Genomic DNA, 27,605 nt, shown 5'->3' with positions numbered 1-27,605 from the left:
TTTAGTGCTTAACTGGCTTTGGATTGTCTTCACTTTACTGTGTGTTATGGGTGGAGCTTGGGAGGAGCAGGGTTTTCTCAGTCTTACCATTCTCCTCTCAGCTATGAGTCTTTTCTGTGAAGATCTACTGAGAAGAGAATATAGCCCCAGTGCGTTATGCCATCCTCACAGCAACTTCCCCTTTCTTGATGGAGACTCTCATGATGTGGGGTGCCCCACTCTTAGTGCCTAATGGATTCATATGGGATAAAATTTTGAGATCCTGTACCTCTCCTGCACCCTCAATATGCTGCACTAATTTCAGAAGCATAGACTGAGCTGTTTGAGGTTTATCAGCATCTTTCCATAGTCTTCCTTCTCTGTGCACATGGCACTTTAAGTGCCCACAGGTGAGCCTGCGCATAACACATCTTATTGACTGAGCCTGATTTATTTCAGAGTCAAATCTGGTTTTCTGTTGTTGCCTTGTTTTGCCTAGTTTATTTCTGTTTTGTTTTGTTTTGTTACACAGGGTCTCTGTCTCCAGGCTCGTCTCAAATTTGTGTCATCCTCCTGCTTCAGCCTCCTTAGCACTAGCCTTCTAGGAAGGAGCCACCAGGCCCAGCTCCAGCTTAGTATGTTTTTTGAATTAATTCATTTCAAGTTAAGTAAAACTTCTCTCTTTTTTGTTTGTTTGTTTTAATTTAGCCAGTGGTGGGAGAGTGTGGTGTTCTTTAGCTTTTTGTATTCTGTGTAGAAGCATCATCTCTGAATTTCCTAAAATTAGTGCTCATAAAAATAGTATATTTTTATGATCTCCAAATGCTATTAGCAATGCAAACAGACAGTATTTGGAGCCTACAGTCCATCCAGTATACCAAAAAAAACCCATAGGAGCTAGAGGATGCCTATTACAATTTACATAGTACAATATTTAGGACTCAAAAGTGTGGAGTAACTTGCCAATGAGTCCACAGCAAGTGGACAGTTTGAATCTGGGTCAGTCCTTTTATTCTCCTACAGATTCAATCACTGCCTAAAATACTCACAACTAATAAATAATGTTCTTAAGGGATTAATTCTCAGTGGGCACAAAGGACACACTTTTCGCCTCTGCTGGACTCAAGCAAACTAGGTGTATAATTTGTGCAAAAGCTTTCTGTTATTATTTAAGGGTTTGGAGTTGGTAGGAGAGGTTGGTATCAAGTGACATTAGAAACATGTCTTGACAATTTGCTCATCAGATAGAACAGGATGCAATGGGAAGTACTTTGACGAGGGAGGCAAAAATGTATTACTAATTACATTGAATATAATAAACAGCACTAGCAGAATCGCACCAGGCCATTACAATCTCTTCTAATGGCGAAACTGCAGAGTTTAGCACTTCTTAGGACCTTTGAAGAGCAGGGTGGGTTTATTAGTGTCATAATGCTCTGCTACACTGACCCTTCTAAAGCACTGAATTGTCCTCCCTGCTAAGAGAACAGGTTAATGCACAGTCTGCAGCAACCACAGAGATCCTAAGGGCTACTGCTACTGTCTATCAGTTTGCTCTCAAGTGAACACAACATATCTAAAGGCTAGATGTTTTGCTGTAACCGGTGCCGTGTCAGGGTTGTATGTAGTTGACTGAGGGATTAAACTTCTTCTCAACGATAAGGAGATGACTTTAAGTCACCTGCACTTGGGCAAAAACAAAATAGATGAAAGTGGAAAAGAGGCTATGTGGGGGGTACATCGAAGGGTAGAAGTAGGGGATGGAAATCTTCAACACAAATTTTGTTTAAAAAAACACCATAATAAAACCTAATTCTGAGTAATATAATTTAAAATTTTGAAAGGTAGACATCTCCCTACTTTCATGGTAATCGTCTATTGTCACACAAATCCTTTTCTTTCTCCTCCTTGTTATTAGAATCATGACACTTTCATTTAGTTTGGTTAAAACCTTGGAGTCCTTTCTTCCTGTTTCTTTTCCACTTCCTCTTCCTCTAGCCCCTATATGCAGAAGTGACAATATAAGGAAAACCGAATTGACTTCAAATTATAATGCTCTATTTCTTAAGAGCTGCTAATTTATTGCAGTAGAGTTTTACCTTAATATTTTCTTTTCTAGTGCATGGGTGAATGAATTTTTTTGCAAGAAAAATAATTGGTCATGTGACAATTAAGCACATAAAGCAAAAAGCAAAGTCTTTACAACATCCCACCTTGGTGATCCCCTTGCAATGAACCTTGGTGACCCTCAACTAAGCAGAAGTACTAGATAGAAGTAGATCTTTTTTCAGTATGAGTGAATTCGGACCATAAAATTGAGTTTTAGCCAGAAAGTCATTCAGACAAATAAAGGGAATTCTTTACATCTTCATGACCTTGTTTAGCAACTTCTGTCTGAAGCTGAGCTGGATTCAATGACAAACCTGTTAGTGATCTGATTCAGTAAAAGTGACATTTTGTCATCTCCAAGATGCCATCAAAAGAAGTATTGCAGCTCTGATGCTTGCCTTCTTCACACTCCATCCATTCTCCTGGAAGACCCCTAGATTTATGAGAAATCTGAGTCACTTAAGGGACCAATGGGAGATTCTCCAGTTGAAATTTTTATAAGGTCAAAACCTTTAAAATGCCTCAGTTATGTTCTGTACCTGAATGAGAAATTCTCATTCCCTGAAGTTTCCAGCATCCTTAAGACTTCTGTTCTTACACTTGAGATTCCAAATGTTATAAAGCAAAGAATTACCATGTTAATTATACTTTTCCCAGATTTATCTAGAACCTGAGAGAAAAAGTATAGGTATTAGTTGTAATCCAATTTGGGATAGTTGGCACAATGTTCTAAATGGCAAACTTGCCCCTAATCAGTGATTTGACTCATTGACCACTCAACTCAGATTCTGGAGCATTTAAGTCATCTGATTTTATCTAAACTGTTTTATTCTAATGTCAGTTTTCTTTTCAGAGGCAGCTTCATCAATGTTCTATCAGGCATGTCCTACTTGGTGCCAACTGCATGTAATTGAAGATAGCTATGAATGTTGCCAAACAAAATCATAAACTTTTTAAAAACATGGTGAGATACTTTAAGTGATTTTTTTTGCAGCTCAACTAAGTGGTATCTATTTGTCTACTGGAGTTAAAGGAGTCAGAAAAATTGACCTGTGATTGCCCTTTCTCCCCATTAGTGAGAGGAATTTCTTCTAGTAAAGATGAAGATGACAGAGGAGCTGGCCTGACATAGTTCCTGGAATTGGTGAGAAAGAAGTGTGACTTAGTCCAATGTTATGAGTATGATGATAAAAAATGCACTGATATATTAATCATTTATTCTAGAAATAGCATGTCTACCCCATTCCTCCTTTTGTTTTCTCCCACTCTTGCCAATGACCTTATTCTGCTTAGCTAGTCTCCCTCCCGTTTTCTGGGTTTTGTTGTGCACATCTTATGCACGTAATCACAGCATCTGTTTGCTCATTATTTCAGTGACGAAGTAAAATCCATAAGGCAGCATTTCAGAGCACCTCTGACTTTTAAAATCCTTCAGCCTCCTCTTCTGTGATGTTTCCTGGGCTTTGGAAGAGGATAACATAGATGTACTATTTTTGCCTGAGCATTCTATAGTCCATATTCTCAGCGCTTTGACCAGTTATGAATCCCTACTTTCACTACTGCCCACTGCAAAAAGGAGTTTCTGTGACCAAGCTGAGCGCAGTACTGGTAAATGGGTATAAGCACAGATATTTGCAATGTAGTCTGACTACATGTCTGTTAGCAAAGTATCAGTGGTAGATTTTAACCTTAGGGACCATAACTTCCATATCCAGTCTTTTGACTAGTACCAGGCATATTTTCTGTACCAGGTATGTTTTATCTCCCATGGAGCAGACCTCAAATCCGAAAATGATTATTAGTTGCTCCCTAAACAGTGTGTCACTATTGCACCAGTGGGTATATCCTGCTTGGCATGTTTTATTACAACATGCAGAGTCTAGAGTTGGGTAAGTCCATTGATGATTTTTCTCCCCCAGCAGCCATGATCTGGCACTATGAAAGCTAGCCAGTAGAAAGGAAGCTTGCATCTCAGTTCTAACTTGAGTCTTTTATGTCTTACATCCAAAATGTGTGGTTTCTTCACCAACTGGGTCATACTGCATAGTTCTGGTACACAACCAGGAGCAAGACCAGTAGCATATTTTGTTTTAGGAGCATCTGGGGTCCCCCATCCAGCAATTAAAAGGCACCTGGAGAATTTGTTTAATAACTGATGGTTTCTAGATACAGCACATCCATGGAGGGTGCCTCAATTCAAACTCTTTTCTTTAAAATTTCAATGTTAACAGTTTATAAAGTGATAGGTTTTAATATGGCTTTTCCATATATCTATAAATTATCTTGCTTCTAACTCACTCCTCACCTTTCTCCTACCCTCCTACACTATTGCTGCTTAAACCACTCCATGCCTTATATTCCTCTGCTCTACTTTTATATCTCATGCTTTTAAAACATATATCCCCTTTCCATAAGGTCTTTTTTCTCCCCACATCATGGATCTTTTCTTGGTGTCTACAGATGTGAGAAAAGGTGGATAATACTCACTATTGTTGAGAGTGTAAACTGGAATTATCAATATGGAAATCAGTGTGGAAGGATTTTGAAAAGCTAAAAACAATAACTACAATGTCATCCATCTGTATTACTACTGGGCATATTATCTATAATTTATGACAGAGATAACAACTGTATATGCTCATTTCTGTCTGTTCTATTCCCAATAGCTCAGAAAAGGAAACAGTCTAGGTGCCCACCAACTGATGCATAGATATTAAAAATGTGGTACATATGGGGGTCTTTTCAGTTGTGAAGGAAAACAACATTACTAAATGGTATGGAAATGGATGAAAGTGGAAATACTGGGATGAATTAGGAAATTCAGACTCAGAAATGCAAACATTACATGTTCTCCATTATATTCAGTTCCTAGGTTCAAAATCTGAAATTTTTGTGTAAAGAAATTCTGAATTTTTAAGATGGAAATATCATAGATATTTGACTTATTAAATTAAAAATTTGATTATAATTTTACCTTAAATCAAAATATTAGCAGCATAAAGGGAAACTTCTAAAAGAATTGTAATTTTTGATGGAAAACCAGTTTGGATTTGACATAAGTAAAGAAATAATGAGAGAAAAAATTCATTAGCACTAAATTTGTGTAGTTTTCCCCAGAAGGCAGATTATTATATACAATAAAAGAACATAGCAAGAGTCGGAGGGAGAAAAAGGAAGGGGAAAATGATGTAAGTATATTTTAATTTAAGAAATTAAAAATAAAAAACAGGCACAGAAATGGAGACAGATAAAGACACGCATAAGCTCACTTTGCAGACAGCCTATAAGGGTGTATGGGATTCCTACATCTACAAACAAAAGCACAACTAGATGCCAGGCCTTAGGCTACTGTTTACTGAAACTCACAAATGGATGCACCACCAATGAAAGAGAAGGAGTAAAGGGATCCCTGGAAACGCATTAAAAAGGCTATTCTATGTCTATTTTTTAGTAGAGAAAAAAACTCCCAAGAGAAATAGCAACAAAAAGTATCTTTTATAGAGGTTTGGTGTCTGAGATGCCCTACTTCTACGAAAGGGAATTGTAAGGCCAAGCAGTTCCTTATAAACGAATGACAGATACATAAATTCAAACTGCTCAGTCTCTATGTTACTTGTGCATATATGTTTCCAGGACTGACCATTTCATATTGCATACAGTTCTCTGTGCTTTTCCCTTGTGAAGACTATTTCTTCTGATCTCAGCAGTCCTTAATTGCCTGTAGGCCTTTGTGCAAGATTAATGATGTAATTATGTTACAATCTCAAAAAGAAACCAACAAACACAAGGGAATTTATGCTAGTCACAGAGGATTTTTGGAATGTTGCAAAAATGAAAATGTTGGAAAACTGGGAATATAATGAGGAGGGTAAGAGAAGGAGGCAATACAAAGGAAAAAGGAACTGAATTTTCTGTAAAGAAAAAATATTTACTAACTTGTAACTTGCACAGTTAAGTTGATACAATAGAGCAACAGGGTTACTGGTTGGGAGTTAACTCCTGATATTGTAAAAATTTTACCCAATGCAAGAAAGTATTGAGTGTGGAAAGAACAGCTAGAAAGCAAAAAATCATGGCCCTTGTGTTATTCAAATCTCAGAACTTAAAGGGAAATAAGAAGAGAGTTTTCTGAGATTATCTTCAAAATGATAATCTACAATGAAAAAGATAAAAGTGAGCTAATAATAAACATCTATAAATGTTCAGTGGTGTAATTTTGAGCAAAAAGATTTTGGAACCTGTGCTTCATCTGACTTGGGTGTAAAGGAATTTTAAATATGCAAGGACTCGCCACATGTTACAATTACTCTTCAGTTGATGCATGTAAGGACTTCAAGAAGCTAAACAAAAGGTCAAATTTACCAAAGAATTAAGGAGGTCTGTTACATAACATAACAACACAATCAAAATCATCTTGCAGTTATTATAAAATTTATATAAAAGCACAACTCTAGTCCTGACTCACACATGCTCATACAATAAAAACCTGTATTAAATATTCAAGACAATTTCAGAAATATTGCATGGTGGGGGGTAATGGAAGAATTTGAATCATGTTAGAATTCTCATCCTTTCTATAAGTTTATAGAAGATCAGGCAAGTGGCGTGGTTATCACAATTAAAAATAGTGAAATTTAAATTTTATTTTTTAAGATTATATTTTGAAATTCTTGCATTCCATCTTCTATATTTTCAATATTTATTATAATTGCATGTACATTTTTTGTGTGTCATTAGGAATCATTTTATTACTATGTCCCTTGAATAGAATAATAGTATTAGGTGTTCCCCTAAACCCATGACCTATCAATACTCAGGTTCTAGGCCACTTTAGCAGTGTCAAGTATGGATTCCATCTCATTAGTGGGCTTCAAATGCAATCAGAAAGTGGTTGGTTACTCCTAGACATTTGTACCACTGTGTTACCAGCTTATCTTTTTTATGGTTTTTATTTAAATTAGAAACAAGCTTGTTTTTACAGTCAATCCCAGTTCCTTCCCCCTCCCCTCCTCCCCTGCCCTGCATCTACCCCCAGACCCCTATCCCATCGCATTTCTGCTCCCCAGGGAGGGTGAGGCCTTCCATGGGGCATCTTCAAAGCCTGTCACATTATTTGGAGCAGAACCTAGGTCCTTCCCCGTGTGTCTAGGCTGAGAGAATATCCCTCTATGTGGAATGATATTCCCAAGTCCATTCTTACACTAGGGATAAATGCAGATCCTCTACCAAAGGCCCCATAGACTGCCCAGTCCTCCTAACTGACACCCATGTTCAGGGAGTCTGGGTCAGTCCTATGCTGGCTTCCCAGGTATCATTCTGGGGTCCATGAGTTCTGCCTTGTTCAGGTCAGCTGTTTCTGTAGGTTTCTCCAGCCCGGTCTTGACCCCCTTGCTCATCACTCTTCCCTCTCTCCAACTGGATTCTAGAAGCTCAGCTAAGTGTTTAGCTTTGGGTGTCTGCTTCTGCTTCCATTAGCTACTGAATTAAGACTCTAGAATGGTGTATAAGGTAGTCGTCAGTCTCATTATAGGGGAAGGGCATTTAAGGTAGCCTCTCCACTATTGCTTAGATTCTTAGTTGGACTCATTCTTGTAGATCTCTGGACATTTCCCTAGTGCCATATTTCTCATTAGACCTTTAATGGCTCCCTCTATTATGGTATCTCTTTTCTTGCTCACCTGTATTTCCACCACCAGATTCACTCTTCCTGCTCCCTCATGTCTTCCTCTCCCCTCCTCTTCTCCCCTTCTCTTTCTCTTAATTCACCCTCCCTTCCCCCCATGCTCCCAATTTGTTCAGGAGATCTTGTCCTTTTCTCCTTCTCTGGGGGACCATGTATGTTTATATCTATTCTTAAGTTAGTAGAGAAGCAGCTGAACAATGGGGATTTACAATAATTCTGAATGAAGTGCAAGAAGTCACTATTAGTATAAGAGTGAAAACAGACAGCTGATAGTTATGCACTGAAGGCAGGTAGAAAATGTGTGTGACAGAACATGTTACCATGGTATTCTGTCAAGGAAGCATACAATGAATACCTAGGATGCTTTCTGAGTTTTCAAGCCATATGTATTTCAAATCAATATTGTATATATACATATATTATATATGTTTTAATTTATTTATTCTTTTAAATTTCATTTACCTTCCAACCACAGTTCTTCCCACACCCTTTAACCCCCCTCACCTCCTCCCCATCCCACCACCAGTCCATTCCTCCTCATGGATAAGGGCTCCCATGTGGAGTCAGCAAAGTCTGCACAATAGGTTGGGGCAGGACCAAGACCTTCTCCCATGCATTAAGGCTGAGCATGGCATACCATCATAGGGAATGGGCTCCAACAAGCTAGCTCATGTATCTGATTTGTATAATGGTCTTACTTTCAGGGGCCCCTCAGATTGTCCTAGCTTCACAACTATTTTCCACATATGGAGGGCCTAGTTTGATTCCTGGGAGTCTCTAAAGCTGTCAGTCTAGAGTTCATGAGTTTACATGAACTTGGTTCAGTTGTTTCTGTATGTATCTCCATCATGATCTTTATTATTATTATTCATTATTATTATTATTATTATTATTAGTAGTAGTAGTAGTAGTAGTATTTTAAATAGCTTGCTTCACATGTCAATCCCAGTTCCCTCTCCCTCCCCTCCTCCCTTACCTCCCACCATCCCATCCAGCCTCCCACCCTATCCTCACTTCCTTCCACATAGGGGATATCTAGAGTCTGCCATTTCACTCAGAGCAGGGTTCAGGCACTCCCTTAAGAGTCCAGGCTGAGAGAGCATCCCTCTTGTGTTATGGACACACGAAGTCCGTTTGTATGCCAGGGAATAAACACTGATCCACTGCCCAGGGAACCATAGGTTGCCCAGGCCTCCTCACTGACTTTCACACTCTGGGGTTCTGGATCCGTCCCATGCTGGCCTCCCAGCTGTCAGTCTGGGGTCCAAGAGCTCTCCCCTGTTCAGATCAGCTGTCTCTGCTGGTTTTGCCAGCCCATTCTTTGCCAATTTGCTCATCGCTCCTCTCTCTCTGTCACTGGGTTCCATGGGTTCAGTTCAGTATTTAACTGTGGGTGTTTGCCTCTGCTTCCATCAGTCCCTGGATGAAAGTTCCAGGATGGTTATAGACATCAAGTTCATTATCAGGAAAGGGCATTCAAGGTGGTCTCTCCACTATTGCTTAGCTTGCCAGTTGGTGTCCTCCCTTTAGATCACTAGAGGTCTCACTGGTGCCAGATCTCTCCTCTAACCTATAATTCTCTCTTCCCCCTATTACACCCCCAACTCAACCTTCCTGTTCCCCCATGACCTACCTTCTCATGATCTTGACATCCCTTCCTCATATATTTCCTCCTACCTCTCTTTGACTGGATTCCTGGAGACCAACCTGGTGGCTGATTGTGGATCTCTGTGTCTGGTTCCATCAACTACTGAATGAGGTCTCCATGATGAGAGTTGGGATAGTCATCAATCTTATTACAGGGGTAAACCAGTTCAGGCATCCTCTCCACTATTGATAGGAGTCTTAAGTCATATATTTTATATGTGTCTTACTACCAGGATGAGGGCATGAGATTTCTGGTAGTTTCTGGTAGTTTACAAGAAAGATATTAAAATATGTATTGAGAGACTTGTTTATAAATCAACTTAAATAAGCATTCTCTTAAAGTATTTCTCTACTGAATGTTTTCTTGAATCCTGGGGAGTTTCCATGTTTTGGTATCACTGTAGATCCTTGCTACCTAGCTCTTTCTACACTTTCCCACACAGAACATAGTTGTCTTGTGGCCCACTGGACAAATCTCAGACACATTATAGAGCCTTTACAGGGCAATATTATGCAATAGGACCTATGTTCATAAGTCATTTTTCCAGAAAGTAGGGCATCTGTGTAAAAATTCTGGTCTTTATTTGTTTAGCAGTGTAACCTGTATATTGGAGGTGTGAGAGTAAATAGTTCTTCCTACTTTCTCTTTTAACTTAACATTTCTGTGACTTCAAACTTGGGTTGACTCAAGACCAACATTGTAATAACTCAACTGGAGTCATATTCTTCACTTATTGTGCTCATTTTTCTATGTTTCAAGTTATTTTTAACAAGCAAGAAGATCATAGATTTATGCAGCTGAGAGACATACCACAGATCTTATTGGAGGAAAATTGAGTAATGTTCCCTAAATCAAATGTTTTAATCAGACAGGACAAGAAAAATTTTCTTTTATATTGATCTTATTTTAAGACAGTAATCAGTTTACAGAAATATTGGTTATCCTTATTAGGAGAGTAGTAACAATTGATGCTCAAGAAGCATTCTTAAGGAGGTGGGTCATGTCCTTGTTCATTCTGTACTGTAACTCAAGTAAAATTCTAGAAGTGAACGTAAGTACTGTAAGTGATAAATCTATTCTTGAATTTGGAGGGGTTTATGGCAAATAAACCACAGATCTTTGGTTAGGGAAACCATATACAGTTATTTGACAGTTTTTAACTACAACATGTTCCTTTCCCAAAACAATCTGCCCAAACAAGTGTAGCAGCAGTTACAACTGGTTTAGGAAAAAATTAATTGGTGATATGAATTCATATTACCATCTCAAAGGCCAGTGAGGCTGCAGGTCAGCCTTGCTAGAGAGCAGATTTCTCCCCAGGTAAGTATTCTAATATGCTTTCAGGAAATGAATTGTGGAATGAGTGTGAGTTTGAGGGGCACTCCTACAAGGAGTCTAACTGCAGTTGGCCTCAAGCCATTATACCATTAATATTCACAAATTACTGCTTGGTTAAATTCCACTCTTTTGTGGTCACCGCATAGAAATGTTATCAACCCCCTACCCTGTCTTAGTTTCATTCAGATGTTGAGTCTGATAACAGTACATTACATTAAGATAGCACAAAATAAATCTATCATGAAACTAAATAACAAGACAGACCTCCAAACAGGTTCAACAATGGCTTAACATTATGTGGATAGGAGATAGACTTGGTTTATGTTATTGTTAGAGAGGTAGAGTTAGGGTAAATGTCTCTGTATATAAAACTTGTCTTGATTAAACTTTTCATCACTACCAAATGAGGGTAAACCTTGCTGGTTTTGTCAGTTGAACAAAAGATGTGGGCAGCATAAGAGACACAGTCATAAGTCAAATATCGAACATGGAAGCACACTATTGGGATCTTGCAACTTTCAAGTGGTGCTGGTTACATGTATGGGCTGAAAGAGTGATGCATTTATTACAACAATTCTACCCAGCCATATAAATTGGACTTTGGGAAATATGAGGCTATCTTTCAGATTGCTTCCTGGGGTCCTAAATCAGAGAGAATTGCTACCTTAAGACTTGAGCAAACTAGAACCAGCCCAATGAAACACGTCTTAGGGGTACCTGAACTTTGGAATGCCTTTCATCCTTCTGAGTCTTCATGGTACCTTTGGCTCACCTGAGTCAGCAGTTCTGTCCAGAAAGGGCATTTCAGACCACCTCAGGGACAATGTAGTGTCATACTTTGCAGTACTCTTCAGTCCCGTGTCCTTGGTTTCTAAGACGGTATAGCCACAGACCTCTTAGAATTGTGATGCTATACAATATTCTTCATAAGTGCTATAGAAGCCTGAGTCACTACAACAGTGATATCAGTGATGTGACCTCTGTTGGACGCAGTATAGTTCAGAAGCCTCCACTGGGGGTGGTGTGTCTGCTCACTCGTGCCACAGGTGTACAGTCCATGGAAGTTGTAAGGAGTGTAGCAAGTACCTTTCACTGTCTGCTGCTGTCATCCATGGCAACAGACCATTCCCCTATTCAGGATTCACAGTGCACATAACACAGGCTTGGGGGAAAGTGCTGTGGCTGTCTCCTTTGAGATTCCCATGCTTTGTTCTCTGGGGTGGCATCTAAGGCTTGCTAGATGCAGAGAAAGGCCAGTCAATCATGGCATGAACGGTGCTATTATTTTCCATCCTTGTGTGTTTGCCCTACTGGTAGTAGTATCTGGAAGGAAGCAAGTCATATTTTGGAAATATAACAGTTATAGTGAAGGAAGACAGAACATTTATCTTTCTGCCAGAATGATATAAAATTAAAACTACAAATTTAGAATAAAAGAAATGATCATTCTCAATGCCTTTTGAGTACTCTGGATAAGATATGCACTTGGGTCACAATTGATGAAGTACAGTTTCTGGTTTTGGGAGAGTCATTGAGATTGTACGTTTGTATGTGGGCAGCACGATATTATATTGAGGCAGCCTCATTAGTGATGGAAATAATATCATCAAGTCCATGGTATTAATAGTGCTTGACAGATGCAAGAGAATTTATTTGTTTTAATATAAACAGTTATACTGATGAGTCCTGGCATTGTCATATAGCCATGATAGCACTGGAACCTTTCCTTGTGACAAGAAATATGAAATTCACCAGGATTAACATACTTGAAGAACATGAAGAAATGGTGCTTGGATCTAAAGAAAAATAAATGGCATCTGTAACTAGGAAGAATCTCCATGTGCACTAATCATATATTAAATACCACTTTCCCCATGTGTTTTTCTGATGTAAATCACTGCAGCCTGCAAGGATTCTGCAGACAGGTTTGTCCCAGGCCCCTTGATCTATAATTATGACTATAGAGCAGTAGTTTTCAACCTTCCTAACACTATGATTCTTTAATATAACTCCTCATGGTGTAGTGTCCCACCCACCATAAAATTATAGTTGTTGTTACACCATAACTGTAATTTTGCCACTGTTATGTAAATAGTTTTGGAGACAGAGGTTTACCAAAGGGGTTGTGACCCACAGGTTGAGAGCAGCTGGTCTAGAGAGTCATCCAGAGCAGCTAGGGCCTTACGGATTATTCTTGTTCATTCAAAACATAAGGAGGAGTATAAAGGATGACACCTAGTCTTCCTCAGTGCAATATGTAGCAAAAGTTAATGGGAAATAAATTAGATAAAACCCTTTTCTCATCCGGGCAGCATGAAATATGTGAAATCATAGCTCAGTATGAAAAATGTGAAATCACACTTGCATACTCATGGGTCCAACTAGATGAGGGGCAAAGTGATGTAAGACAAACCTACACAGACTGCTTAGATTTTTTTCAAGGGTTATGCTGAGAAGGATAATAGGAAAGTGCAGGATTTATTTCCAGGTCCTATATCTTCCACTTACCACAGTAGTTACATATATAGCTGTGTAATGTTTATGAGAAAGTGTATCTCCAAAGTGTTTTCATAATTTGAAACATCAAGCCATCTTGCTGTCTAAGAAGTTCATGCTTTGAAATATGTTAAGTAAATGGTTTGGAGCATAGGCTGAAATTAGTAACAGCAGAAACACTGCTTGCTGCTGAAACGGATTAATTGACATATTGAAACCTGTATTCTTTCATGGTTTTGTCTGGGATTTGTTTTCTAATATTTTCATTCATTTGCATTTAAAATTATCATCTAGAAAGTCAACATTTAGTATTAAGATAAAACAACGTTTGTTTAATATTGAAATAATTGCAGATTAAAGGACTAGGAAAATAATATCTTAATTATGCTATTATAACTAAAATTCATCAGGCTAAAAGATTACTCAGATTAAAATTTTACAATAAAATTTAAGCAATATAGAAATATTTCATGTAAAAGTTCACATATTTTAGCTAATCAGATTTAGAAAGAGGTCTGCATTCAAGCCAGGGAAGCAGGTAGACTAACTGCAGTTTTTCACCCCAACACTGCAGCAGACCTCCTTCTGTGGCTTCCCTTCTTCCTTTTCTCCCAGTTAATCACATAGATCTTCCCTCCTAACTCCCCTTTCCCAAGACATTGCTTTATTCCAGTCTCCAATACCATCAGGCATTCCCTGGAACCCCACAGGCCACACCTGCCAGGGAAGCATGTAGGCTACCTACAGATTATCAGTCACCTCTCCCCCAATTCCTCCAAGTTCAATACCTTGGTCTCATCCACAGCTCTGAAGCAGATCACTTGCTGTATTCTCTCCTCAGGATCTGCCCCCATTCCAAGGGAACTAAGGAAACCATGGTGGAGTAACCTATTTTCCTCACTTTTGTGGACATCCTCAGCCCACCTCCGTCTCCTAACTCATCCCCAACCTAAGTGTCAGCTTCCAATACCTAGAAACATTTTACCGGGAAACCCCTGTGGCCACACCTATCAGGATCCCAGAAGAATTTCCTACTAGGGAACAGACAGTCACCACACTCTCCTAAGAATCAGAGAGATCAACAGAACCAAGGAACAAAACACCCACCTAACAAAGACAAGGCCAGATATCAGCACCTAGAGTTACAGTCTTTCCATGCCTAGATGCCTAGATATCAAAAAAGAAATAAAATCAAAACATCCAGGAAAATACATCTTCTCTAGAGACCAACAACAATATCCCAACAAGACCTGAGTATTATAATATATCTAAAGCAGAAGAAAAAGGCCCTATAATAACCTTTATGAATATTATGGGGATTTTTATAGAGGAAATGAAAGCAAACAAAAACCCTTAAAATTTAAGAACAAAGTTTAAGTAAATAAAGAAAACTGTTCATATTCTTTTTGTTTTGTTTTGTTTTGTTTTGTTTTTACGAGACAGGGTTTCTCTGTATTCTTTCGGAGGCTATCGGTCCAGCGCGGCCTCGAACTCACAGAGATCCGCCTGCCTCTGCCTCCCGAGTGCTGGGATTAAAGGTGTGCGCCGCCACCACCCGGCTACTGTTCATATTCTAAAAGGAGAAATATAATCAATATGTGTCATTCTTTGTGCACGTCCATGGGAGGCCTGTCCCATTCTGAATGGAGATGGGGAACAGTAGGTGGGTAGGTGGGTGGGGTATATGGGAAAGTGAAGGGAATGAAAGGAGCAGAGGAATGGGAAACTGGTCAGTATGTAAAATAAATGAAAAAATGTTATTTAAATAAAAGGTTTGTTAAAGAGAAAAAAGAAAAATACTCAACAAAGAAAACTTAAATGAGGGAAATCTAAAGTGGAAATTTTAGAAATTCAAATGGTAACTTCAGAGACAAGGTTCAATAACAGAATGCAAGTGTTAAAAGAGAGATTCTCAGGAAGACATGATAGAAGCCGACACCCCAGTCAAAGAAACTGTTAAGTCTAGAAAAAAATCTCCTGAAACAAAACATCCAGGAAATCTAGTGTACTATGAAAGAACCACATTTAAGTATAATAGAAATAGAGGAAGGAGAAGAAAATATGTTCAACAAAATCATAGAAGAAAATGTGCATAATCTGAAGAGGGAAATGCCTATCAAAGTACAAGAACTAAGTAGGATGGACCAGAAAAGAAAATCCCCTTGGTACATAACAATCAAAGCACTAAACATACAGAACAAAAAAGGAATATTAAAAACTAAAGGAAAAAAAAGCAACACACAAAGACAGACCATGAATTCCCAATGGAGACTCTAAAAGCCAGAAGTGCATGGACAGATGTTCTACAGACTCTGGCCCAGATTACTGTAACCAAGCATCTCAATCACAACAGATGAAGAAAATAAGACATTCCATGGTAAAACCAAATTTAGCAATATCTATCTATAAATCCAGCCCTACTGAGTGCTGAATGAAAACTGGGCCAAGATGGAAATTAAAGACTTTCTAGAATTGAATGAAAATGAATACACAACATACACAAACTCATGGAATGCAACGAAGGCAGTTGTAAGAGAGGCAAGTTCACTACTGATCAGCATGGGAGTTTGCACCTGCTCCGTTTTCGACCTGGGCCGGTTCACCCCTCCTTAGGCAAACTGGTGGCTCCCCGTTCCCGGGAGGTCACCATATTGATGCTGAACTTAGTGCGGACACCTGATCGGCATAGCGCACTACAGCCCAGAACTCTTGGACTCAAGCGATCCTCCTGTTTCAGCCTCCCGAGTAGCTGGGACTACAGTCATGCACCACCGGAAAAAAAAAAGAACAAACAGAGGCAAGTTCACATCACTAACTACCTGCATAAAAATAAGTAGACATCAAAAAAAAAAAAACAAAAAAACAAGGCAGTGATGGTGCATGCCTTTAATCCCAGCACTCAGGAGGCAGAGGCAGGCAATCTGAATGAGTTCAAGACCAGCCTGGTCTACAAGAGCTAGTTCCAGAACAGCCTCTAAAGCCACAGAGGAACCCTTTCTTGGTACCCCCCCAAATAAATAAATGGAATATCTATATCTCATGCATATCTGAAACAAAAAATTAAGAAAGAAAATAAATAAAAGAAATCATACTCAGAAGAGTATATGGTAAGAAATAATCAAACTCAGGGCTGAAGTCAATAAAATAGAAACGACAACAATAATAAACCCCAAAGAATCAATGAAGCAGAATTGGCTCTTTGAGAAGATCGATTAGACTCACAAACCCTTATGCAAATTAGCCAAAGGGCAAGAGAGAATATCAACATTAACAAAATTAGAGATGAAAGGAGGACATAATAACAGACACAGAGGGAAAAAAGACAATCATAAGGACATACTTTAAATACTTGTTTGGGAAATCTGGTAATTAAAAAGAAATGGATAATTTCCTTAACTCATACCATTTATCAAAGCTAAATCAGAATTAGATAAGCACATTTAAACAAACCATTAGTGAAATTGAAGCAGTAATTAAAATTCTCCCAACCAACAAAAGCTTATGATTCAGCTCAGAATTTTACCAGATTTTCAAGGAAAGCCAATGCCAATACTCCTCAAATTATCCCACAAAATAGAAACAGAAAGAATATTGTTCAATCATTTTATGAGATCCTGGTTGCCTTACATCAAAACCACATAAAGACAAAACAATGAAAGAGAATTATAGATCAATTTTCCATAAATGAAAAAAACCTCAATAACATACTTGAAAAACAGAATCCAACATATCAAAAAGATCATTCACCATGAGGGATTCAATGGACATACATCATTATTTTTTTTGTTTTTTGTTTTTTTTTTGTTTTGTTTTTTTGGTTTTTACATGACAGGGTTTCTCTGTATTGTTTTGGAGGCTGTCGGTCCAGCCAAGCCTCGAACTCACAGAGATCCGCCTGCCTCTCGAGTTCTGGGATTAAAGGCGTGTGCCACCACCGCCTGGTGGACATACATCATTATAATAAAGACAGTTTACAGAAAGTCCATAGCCAAAATAAGGAGTCATGAAACACAAAGCAATTCCACTAAAATCAGGAACAGGACACGGCTGTCCACTCTCTCCATACCTACTCAGTATAGTACTTGAAGTCTTAGCTTGCACAATCAGACAAATGAAGGAGATCAAGGGGATACAAACTGGAAAAGAAGATGTTAAAATAAATTTATTTGCAAATGATATGATAGTATAAATAAGGGACCTTAAGAATTCCACCAGGAAACTCTTAGAGCTGAGAAATACTTTCAGCTAAGTAATTGGATATAAATTAACTTAGAAAACTCAGTAGCCCATTTTATATAAATAACAAGTATACTGATTAAGATATCAGGGAAACTCCTTTTACAATAGACTCAGACAATATAGAATACCTGGGGGTAATCTAATCAAGTAAGTGAAAGACTGGTATGATAAAAACCTTAAGACACTGAAGAAATTTTTCGGAGGTTGGAAGGATTCCCCATGCTCATGGATCAATATTATATTAATGCAAAAATGACCATTCTGTCAAACGCAATCTACAGATACAATGCAATCTCCATTAAAATTCCAACACAATTATTCACAGACCTTGAAAGAACAATTTTCAGCTTAATATGGAAACATTCACACACAAAATCCCAGAATAGCTCAGTCAATCCTGAATAATAAAAGGACTGCAAGAAGTATCACCATCCCTGATTCCAAGTTTTATTGCAGAGCTATAGAAACAAAACCATGATTATTGGCTAGAAAGCAGAATTCAGATCAGACATAAGCCCTCACACTCATAGACACCTAATATTTGATAAGTTAGACAAAAATACACACTAGAAAAAAACAGCAGTTTCAACAAATGATGCTGGTTAAACTGAATGGCTGCACATAGAAGAATCTGAATATATCAATTCTTACTACCCATTATACTCAACTAAAAATAAAATCAAAGATCTAAACAACAACAAAAAAACAAATAAGCTAAACATGATAGAAGAGAAAATGAAAAACAGTCCTTGAACTCATTGGCATAGAACTTTCTGAACAGAACCTTTAGCACAGGCACAAAGATCAACAACTAATAACTTGTACTTTGTGCAACTGAAAATCTTTTGCTAGGCAAATTCACAATCATTTAAACAAAGCAAAGACCTACAGTTTGGGAAAAGAGTTTACCAACTCTACTTCTAACAGAGGGCTAATATCCAAAATATATAAAGAACTCAAAAGCTGAATACCAAGAAAACAAGTAAGCGAATTAAAAATGGGGTACAGATAAAAAGAGAGAATTCTCAAAAGAGGAACTCAAGTGTCTGTGAAATACTTAAAGAAATGTTCACTATCCTTAGCCACCAGTGAAATGTATGTCAAAACTATTTTGAAATTACAATTCAGACCCATCAGAATTGTTAATTTGCATGTTCTCTCTCTGCCATTTGGTTAGTTTGGATAAAGGTTTGTTTCTCTTGTTGATTTTCTCCAGGGATGAACTCTTTGTTACATTGATTCTTTGTATCCTTTTTTTTTGTTTGTTTCCACCTTGCTAACTTCAGCCCTCATTTTGATTATTTCTTGGTGTTCTTCTCCTCCATGGTGAGTTTGCTTCTCTTTGTTCTAGAGCGTTCAGTTCTGCGTTAATTCTAGTGTGACTATTTTCTAGTTTCTTTATGTGAGCAATTAGTGCTATGAACTTTCCTCTTAGTACTGCTTTCAAAGTGTCTCGTAAGTTTGTGTATGTAGTGTCTTCATTTTCATTGAATTCTAGGAAGTATTTAATTTCTTTCTTTATTTCTTCCTTGACCCAGGAATGGTGTGATTGATGTTGTACAATTTTCATGATTTTGTAGGTTTTCTGCAGTTTGTGTTGTTGTTGAATTCTAACTTTAAAGCATGGTGGTATGATAAGATACAGGGGGTTATTCCAATTTTTTTGTACCTGTTGAGGTTTGCTAAGTTGCCTAGTATGTGGTTGATTTTAGAGAAGGCTCCATGTGGTGCTTATAAGAAAGCATATTCTTTTGTGTTTGGATGGAATTTTGTATAAATGTCTGTTAATCCCAATTAGGTCATAACTTCTGTTAGTTCCTTTGTTTCTTTGTTAAGTTTCTGTCTGGTGGTCCTGTCTAGTGGTGATAGTGGCTTGTTGAATTCTCCCACTATAAGTGTGTGAGGTCTTATATGTGATTTGAGTTTTAGTAATTTTTTTATGAATGTGGATGCCTTTGTATTTGGGGCATAGATGTTCAGAACTGAGACTTCTTTCTGATGGATTTTTCCTGTGATAAATATGAAATGACCTTCTTCATCTCTTTTGATTGATTTTAGTTCAAAATCTAATTTGTTAGATACTACTATAGCTACACCTGCTTGTTTCTTGGGTCCATTTGATTGGAAAAATCTTATCCCAACCCTTTACTCTGAAGTAATGTCTGTCTTTGAAGTTGAGGTGTGTTTCTTTTATGCAGCAGAATGATGGATTCTGTCTTTGTATCCATTAGGCCAAGTAACATCTAAAGGAAAACCTATCAGAATCACATCTGACTTCTCCATGGAAACTCTGAAAGCCAGAAGGTCCTGGATAGATATTCTATAAACACTAAGAGACCACGAATGCCAGCCCAGACTACTATACCCAGCAAAGCTTTCAATTACTATAGATGGAGAAAAGAAGGTGTTCCACTACAAAACCAGATTTAAACAATATACATCTACTAATCCAGCCCTACAGAAATTACTGGAAGGAAAATCCAACTTAAGAAAGTTGACTACACTCATAAAAACATAGACAACAGATAATTCCACTTTACCAAAACCCAAAAGAAAAAGTGGATAATTCACAAACAATGTCACAGCCAACAACAAATCAAAAACAAATAAGAATTGACTATCAATGGTTCTTAATTTCCCTCAATATTAATGGTTTTAATTTTCCTATAAAAAGACACCAGCTAACAGAATGTATATCTTTACTTTAAAAATCTTAAAAATACAGTACTTTGCTCTTTACAGTGGCCTTCATCTAAATCATAACTCATGAAAGTGCACATCAGAGCCTGCATACTCCTGGGAAGGGGTTCCTGTTTCTCTGTTGGAACATGTGGTTGTTAATTTAAAAGCAAGAAACTAAGAAGCACATTCATTCCCTGTTAAACTTTTTTGTCTATTTTAGAAAATTTATGGAAACAAATTTAGCAACGAGTTTGAAGATTCCATAACAGTGGCATCTGTTGAGGAATCTAAAAATTATCCTTCAAAAATAACTTTTTAAGTAATGATTCAAAGATACCCAGATTTGGGGATTGCCATTACTGATTTTCACTGCTTTTTTAAAATTCCCAGTAGCATTTTTTTGTTAAAGAAATTATCTGTGTTACCGGAAATTCCTGGGAAAAGCTTTGAAACAACTTTTTGTGTAATACATATCTTTTAAAGAGTGTTGATCAGATGGCTATAAGCAATATTCAAGACTAGAATTAGGTTCAACCTACAATTCCAGCACTTGTATAGGAGGATCAGGAGTTCAAGGTCATCTTCAACTACCCAGTAAACTTGAGGTCAGCTTCAGCTACAGATTTGTGATATCTTGTCTCAAAATTTTAAAATAAAACAGCAAACAACCAATCTTTGAACAAACTTCATAAATTCTAGACCTCTAATAGCCTTGTTTTATTGGATGTTTGCTACTTCATACACTTGTCTCATAAGATTAGCATATCCTGATTGTAATAAGACAGAAACTCAAGATATATACTTTTTGTATGATTTTTTTGTGTTTGAATTTTAGAGTAAGCATTTTTAGAAGCTGATGGGTCAAGAGATGATTAAGACAGGTTTGATTTAAAGTGATGATGAGACAAATTAGAAATTTCACAAAAATGATTTCAAGGTAGGTGTGATAACTATTCTTAGCTGTCAACTTGATTATATCTGGAGGGAACTAAAATCCCCTTATAGAAGGCACACCTGTGAGAGAATTTTTGCTTTATTTGCAGTGGGTGAATCCATTTCTAGCTCAGAATATTGAGGTAGGAAGACACACCTTTTATCTGCGCCACACCGTCTCCTGGGAGCCTGTATAAAAGAAATGGAAGAAGGAAGCTGCTGCTGTCTGCCTGCTGGCACTCACCTCTGTCAGCACATCCATCCATTCCCTTGCATTGGAGTCTACTTCTTCAGGATTCCAGCAGATACAGAAGACCAGCTGGGACACCCAGCCTTGTGGGACTGGCAACCTATTAGATCCTTAGACTTTCCATTCACAACTATTCATTGTTGGATTACCTGGATTGCAGCCTGTAAGCAACTGCATACATACATATGTACATGTATACACACACATACATACATACATACAGCGAGATTTGTTCCATAAGTTCTGTGAGAAACAATATATCACCACACTAGAAAATCCTGACCAATACAGTAGTTAGACAAACATACTATATAAACACTGAAGTTTTAACCTTCACTCAAGCATACTTAGAAACAGTTAGAAGTGCATTAATCACAGTAGAAGTAAGCACTGAGGATGATGGGACATGATTCATTTTCATGAGGATTTGGATAATATACTCCATATTGGCATGCATGAGTTATTAACTATGTATGAAGTATTCCTTTATGCTGCTGGGAGAAAAGGTAGGTGCTAGTTACTGGGGATATTCTCATCATTTCCTGAAGGACACACTTCTAATTATAGCACTTCGTTAAACCAGGTCACATGTGCTCCCAGGGCAGGCCGTCTCTGCTGGTGGAAATCAATTGAAAATGAAAGGCTGCTGTTTTATTAATTGAAATTGATGTTGAGATAAGCAAAGAGAAAAATAATAAAGTTATTCTGATTCATAAAAGAAAACCCTTGGCATGACAAAATATTTTGACCTGGTGGAGTTTACAGGAATCAGGTAAACTGTAAGGAACTTCACGGTAGTGACATCTCTAACAGCGAGACTGGATATGAATGTGAAATTTGGGGGTGCTTCATGCAGTTTAGTTGTTAAAAAAACAAATCAACAAAATGCTTTTGCATTTGTATATCCTAAGTACCAGGGATTTTAGAGAAAACTTTCATTGGGGTTAAAATGAACCCCTTCCTTTAGTTTCTTCTCTTTGTATATGCCTAGAACACAGAGTCAGCCCTCTGGAGAGGAATTTGTCTAGAAATGGGAGACAGAAAATGCTTTGTTTCTGTCACATGGTGACTGGCAAGTGAGCAATTCATAGATATTGGCCGAGTGTTCCCATGTATAAAGTATCCCGAGTATACTGAGAAAACTCGTTTCCTCCAGGATTCACTTATGACAAACATGTGGTCATTTTGATCATCATCATTTATATTCTTACTTCACCATGTGGATGCTTTTAAATAGCTACAAGTAATATTTTAGAGTGCCTTCAGAATTTCATCTTATTAGGGTATACGTTCTAGGACCAAAAAGATAACGAGGGGACATAAAGGAGAATGTGAATAAACTGCTGATAGAATAAATAATACCCCTCCATACAACATTTACGTCTATTACTTTCTATGTGGAATATCACTTAATTGTAATCTTCTTATCTTAGATTCACTACTTACTGGCCTTATTTAGGCCTCTTAAAATAAATCGGACATTTCTGTGTGACATTTCTATCTGTAATGTGGGAATAGTAATTTCCATTATAAGGTTGTTATATTCAATGAGATAGTACAAATAATCAGAAAGTAAGTGACCTATACATGTTAGCTTTTGTTTTGTGTCTTAAAACATTTCCTGTTGTTTAAAAAGTATATTGAAAGAGAAAACTTACAGAAAGTTTATTCTGATGTAATTGTCTTAATCTTGATTCAACTGAAGCACTAAAAATTGTGAATGTAGAGATACACACACAATCATACACAAATGTTTAATCTTTAGTGTGAACTTGATGTACAAAGCAGTGCCTATACACATGCTAAAGCAATTATTTGCAGATCTCTGTGAGGAAATTGCTGGAAGAGATTGATATTTGATTCTGAGTAAAGATTGTTCACACAGATGTGAGACCACACCATCCAATGTGGTGAGGACTGAAAGTGAACAATAGGCCATGGGAAGGACCACATCTTCTATTTGAGTAAAACATTCAGTTTCTCTGACCTAGGTTTTTCTGGTTCCCAGGCCTTCAGACTCTAAAAAAAACTATACTGCTGCCTTCTATAAGTTCCTATCTTGGGAACTGTGAGATTTCTCAGCCTCCATAAGCACATAAAAACTTATATATTCTATTATAAATTTTAGAGTTCTCTAGTTAAAGCCTATAAACAATAAATAGGATATGTAAATTAATAGGTACATAGTGGGTCATAGATAGATGAAAAAATGATGATGATTAAGATAGATAGATTGATGGATGGAGGCCAAAGATGTGAACACTCTCTCTACATCTCAGATGCAGGTTCTCTTTTCCTCCATGTTAACTCTTTCTAGTGATGTAACCCAATGAAAAAAATCTCAAGTAAACAGGAGCGTCTCACTTTTAGAAAAGTCACAAAAGAGGAAACACAAGACCCATTCCTTGGAAGGAAGAGAGAGAATTGTGGGTGAGAGAGGATGCCGGGCACACAGAAGAACTTAATAGTGACTGAAGGCACAGGGAGGGTAGGAACAAGAGAAACTGCCATCCCTGGCTAATCTGTACTTAGCATATAAAACCCAAAGCACAAGAAAGGACTGAACCCTTACATCAGCCAACTAAAGTCACAGTGTTCTGAGTAAGCAAGCAGAGAGTAATGCACAGAACATATTAGGTTTTATTCAGAAGGTTCTGAAACTGTATTCAGATTGTGTTTAGAGCCACAACAAGACTATGTGTTCTATGAAGCGCCAAGTGTTCACTGCCCAATTGACCATAACATTGCTGTGGAGAACGGATTTATGACATGTAGTGAGTACAGTTTAATTCTTTCTATAGACTTGAAAATTATTCTAGACAGACCACATACTGTTAGACTTAGGAAACAAGAAATAATAAGGGCCACACTGACAGACAGCAAGTGTGATTTTTATCAACACATCTCAGTTCAACCACAAATCAGTGTGTGAGTAGTTCATGTGTGAGAATTCCCTTTTCCTAGTGAAGAAGAAAGAACAGCAAAGGGAATTATGTATGAACTTGTATCAGGGCACATGTCAGAGCCCTGTGGGAGCAGGAATCCGCTGAGATTTTTCTTAGTTTTATTGTGCCAAAATCTAAAATAACACAAAAAAAGATAGGAGAGCAGAAAACAAATTGAAGTAGTTAGACAGGGTATATTAATGCATGTGTGCAGTCAAATTGAAAACTGTGTGCAATGGAATGAAGAACTTTAAACTTGTCTTTACATTAATCAGATTTGTCATTCTTTAATTCTTGAAAATGATTAAATGACATAAAATTGAAGATTAATGATAGAAGCTTGGGAAATATAAATTTTTTATTGAAGGTATTTGTCCTTGAGAACTAAATACTAAATAGAATGTGTGTGTGTGTTTGTATGTACATGTGCGTGTGATATGTATATATATATTGTGTGTGTGTGATCCATGTACACCTATGTTATGTGTATGTATATGTGTATATATTGGAAATATGCATATACCTGAGTATGTGTGATAGAATATGTGTACCACACATGTATGTAGAGAGGACAAACTGAGATTCTGCTTCTCACCTTTAACACTGTGTGAGACAGGGTTTTTTGCTGGTGCATGCAGCAGGTTAGCTGGCCTGCAAGCATCTGGAGATTCTCCTGTGTCTGTTTTCATCTCATCAGAAGAGTATATTATGTAAACTGAGGTCCTCATGCTGGTGTGAAAGTACTTTACCAACTGTCCATCTCCCCAACCTCTAAAAGTAATTTATGAAAAAATAAATCAAATTTGTTTGAATTTCTTGCTTAAAAGCATAAACATTTTCATATCTAGCAACAAAATACTAAATGTACTACTGGAAGCAATACTTTGAAGTGAACAGAGGAATAAGCATAGCCAATAGTCTTTAGGAAGAAAAAAGCTATATTTAATGAAAATCAAAGTACAACTAAGAGAACAAGATGGCAGAAAAATGAGAATGACTGCAATTTTATATCTTTCAATAATAACTTTAAATATTAATGGTCTCAACTCTCCAATTAAATGACACAGGCTAGCTGAATGGATTAAGAAACAAAAGCCACCCCTATGTTGTCTACCAGAAATTGTCTTACCTTGAAAGATAAACACCATTTTACAGTGAAAGGTCAGAAAAATGTATTTCAAGCAAATGGGTTCTAGAAGCAAGCAGTCATAGGCACCCTCATGTCTGAAACAATGGACTCCAAACTAAAAGTAGTAAAAAGTGTCAAAGAAGGGCATATGAATCTAATTAATAAATCAATAAATTTAATCAGTTAATCAAGAAAATATCATAATACTTAATATGTATTCACTAAACTCTTGTGAAGGGTTTAAATGAGTCCACAAGACTCAAGATAAATGAGAAACAGGTATTTATTAGGGTAGCACTTACACAAATATCAGTAAATAATCACCTTGGTCTTTCTGTTTTGAAGATGCAGTCTCTGCCCTTTGGATGCTCTCACCACAATCCAAGACTTTGAGCCAGCCCCACCCACCCTCTTCCTTATATGGGGTCATGTCTGCACACCTGAAGCCATGTCCATAGGATATGGCTACCACTTCAAGTTCACTGACAAATCAAGATGCCACTACATTCTTGTCTACACAATTTCATAAAAAATGTATAACGGAATTAAAGACAAAGATTATTACAAACCCAATAATCATAGGTGATTTTTAACACCCCACTTTTTCCAGTAGATTTGTCACCTGGATCATAAAACAGAGAAACTTCATAATTACATCAAATCTTACATCAAAGGGACTTACTACATAGCTAAAGAATATTCAACCAAAATTCCAAAGAATAGTCATTATACATAGTAGCACATGGACACTTCTCTAAAACACACAAAGCAAACTTTGACAAGTAATGAAAAATTAAAATAATCCCATGTGTTGTATCTGACTATTATACATTATATACATGTATGCACACTGTATATTATATAAATGTGTAAATACATTATATAACACACCACACACACATATATGTATATATAATATAAATTTTGTATCTCTGTCAATGTAAAAACCTATACTCTATTAAGTTGGAAAATTAAAATAAATACATGAGTTTCTTGATTTATCCTAACTGCAAAAGTTAAACAAAGAGGAGACCAACAATCTAAACAGGCCAAAATAAAGGAGGAGATTGAAACAATACTCACATCTTCCAACTAAAAATAGTTCAGGACTCTACCAGACTTTCAAGGAAAAACTACAGCCAATCCTTTTTAAACTTCAAAAATAGAAAGAGAAGGATCAGTCCCAAAATGATTCTATGAAGTCAGCATTGCTCTAACATATAAACCAGACAAAGCAATAAAAGAAAACTACACACCAATACCCCTTATGAACATAGACCAAAAAATCCTGCATAAAATACTTGAGGCACTTATCAAAAAGTCCATCCAATGTGATGAACTTATCTGGGATAAAGTTGGCTTTATCCTAGACTTATGTAAGTCAGCAAGCACAGTAAATCACATAAATGGATCAAATAAAAGTAACATGATCATCTCAATAGATACCGAAAAGACTGACAAAACTCAATGTTATTTTATGATAAAAGTCTTAAAGAGAGTAGGACTGTAGGGAATATACAGCAACATAGAAAAGGCTATATAAGAAAAACCTGTAGCCAACATCATCCTAAATGGAGGAAACAAAAACAAAAAACCTCATTAAATCAAGAATGAGACAAGGATATCCACTATCCCCACAGCTTTACAATACAATACTCAGAACACTAGCTGGGGGAAAAAAAGGCAAAAGAAAGAAATTAAAGGAATGCAAATAGGAAAAGATGTCAAATTACTTCTATTTACAGATGACGTGGTATTATCACATATTCTATCCCTTTGTGTATAACAATAATAATACAAGAAAAGGAGGTTGTCAACTCAAGGGTGTATGGATGATATGGGAGAGGTTGTAGGGGGGGGTACCAGAGAGGGGTTAGAAGGAAGAGAGGGAGGGAGAAGGCAATGTAATACTGTTTCAATTAAAAAGTTGTTGACACTGGTCCACATCTTAAACCCGAATTCCTCCTACTTGCCCTCTCTCAGATTTCCTGGCCAGGGGACCGAAGTCAGGACAACTATTCCCCTGACGGTCTACTAAGTGACCAGGAGCCTGCAGAGAGAGCTAATCTACTCCTGCCCTCATTTAGGACAGAGGACAGAGAGCAGAGGCCAGAGAGTATTCGATTTGCTAGCACCCACTGAAAGGGAAACCTGGTCGCCTACCCACCAGGAGA

The sequence above is a fragment of the Mesocricetus auratus genome, unplaced genomic scaffold, assembly GCF_017639785.1.
Source record: "Mesocricetus auratus isolate SY011 unplaced genomic scaffold, BCM_Maur_2.0 Super-Scaffold_15014, whole genome shotgun sequence".
In the NCBI taxonomy this organism is placed as follows: Eukaryota; Metazoa; Chordata; class Mammalia; order Rodentia; family Cricetidae; genus Mesocricetus; species Mesocricetus auratus.
The sequence above is the reverse complement of the archived record's forward strand: the minus strand, read 5'-3'. Positions refer to the sequence as shown.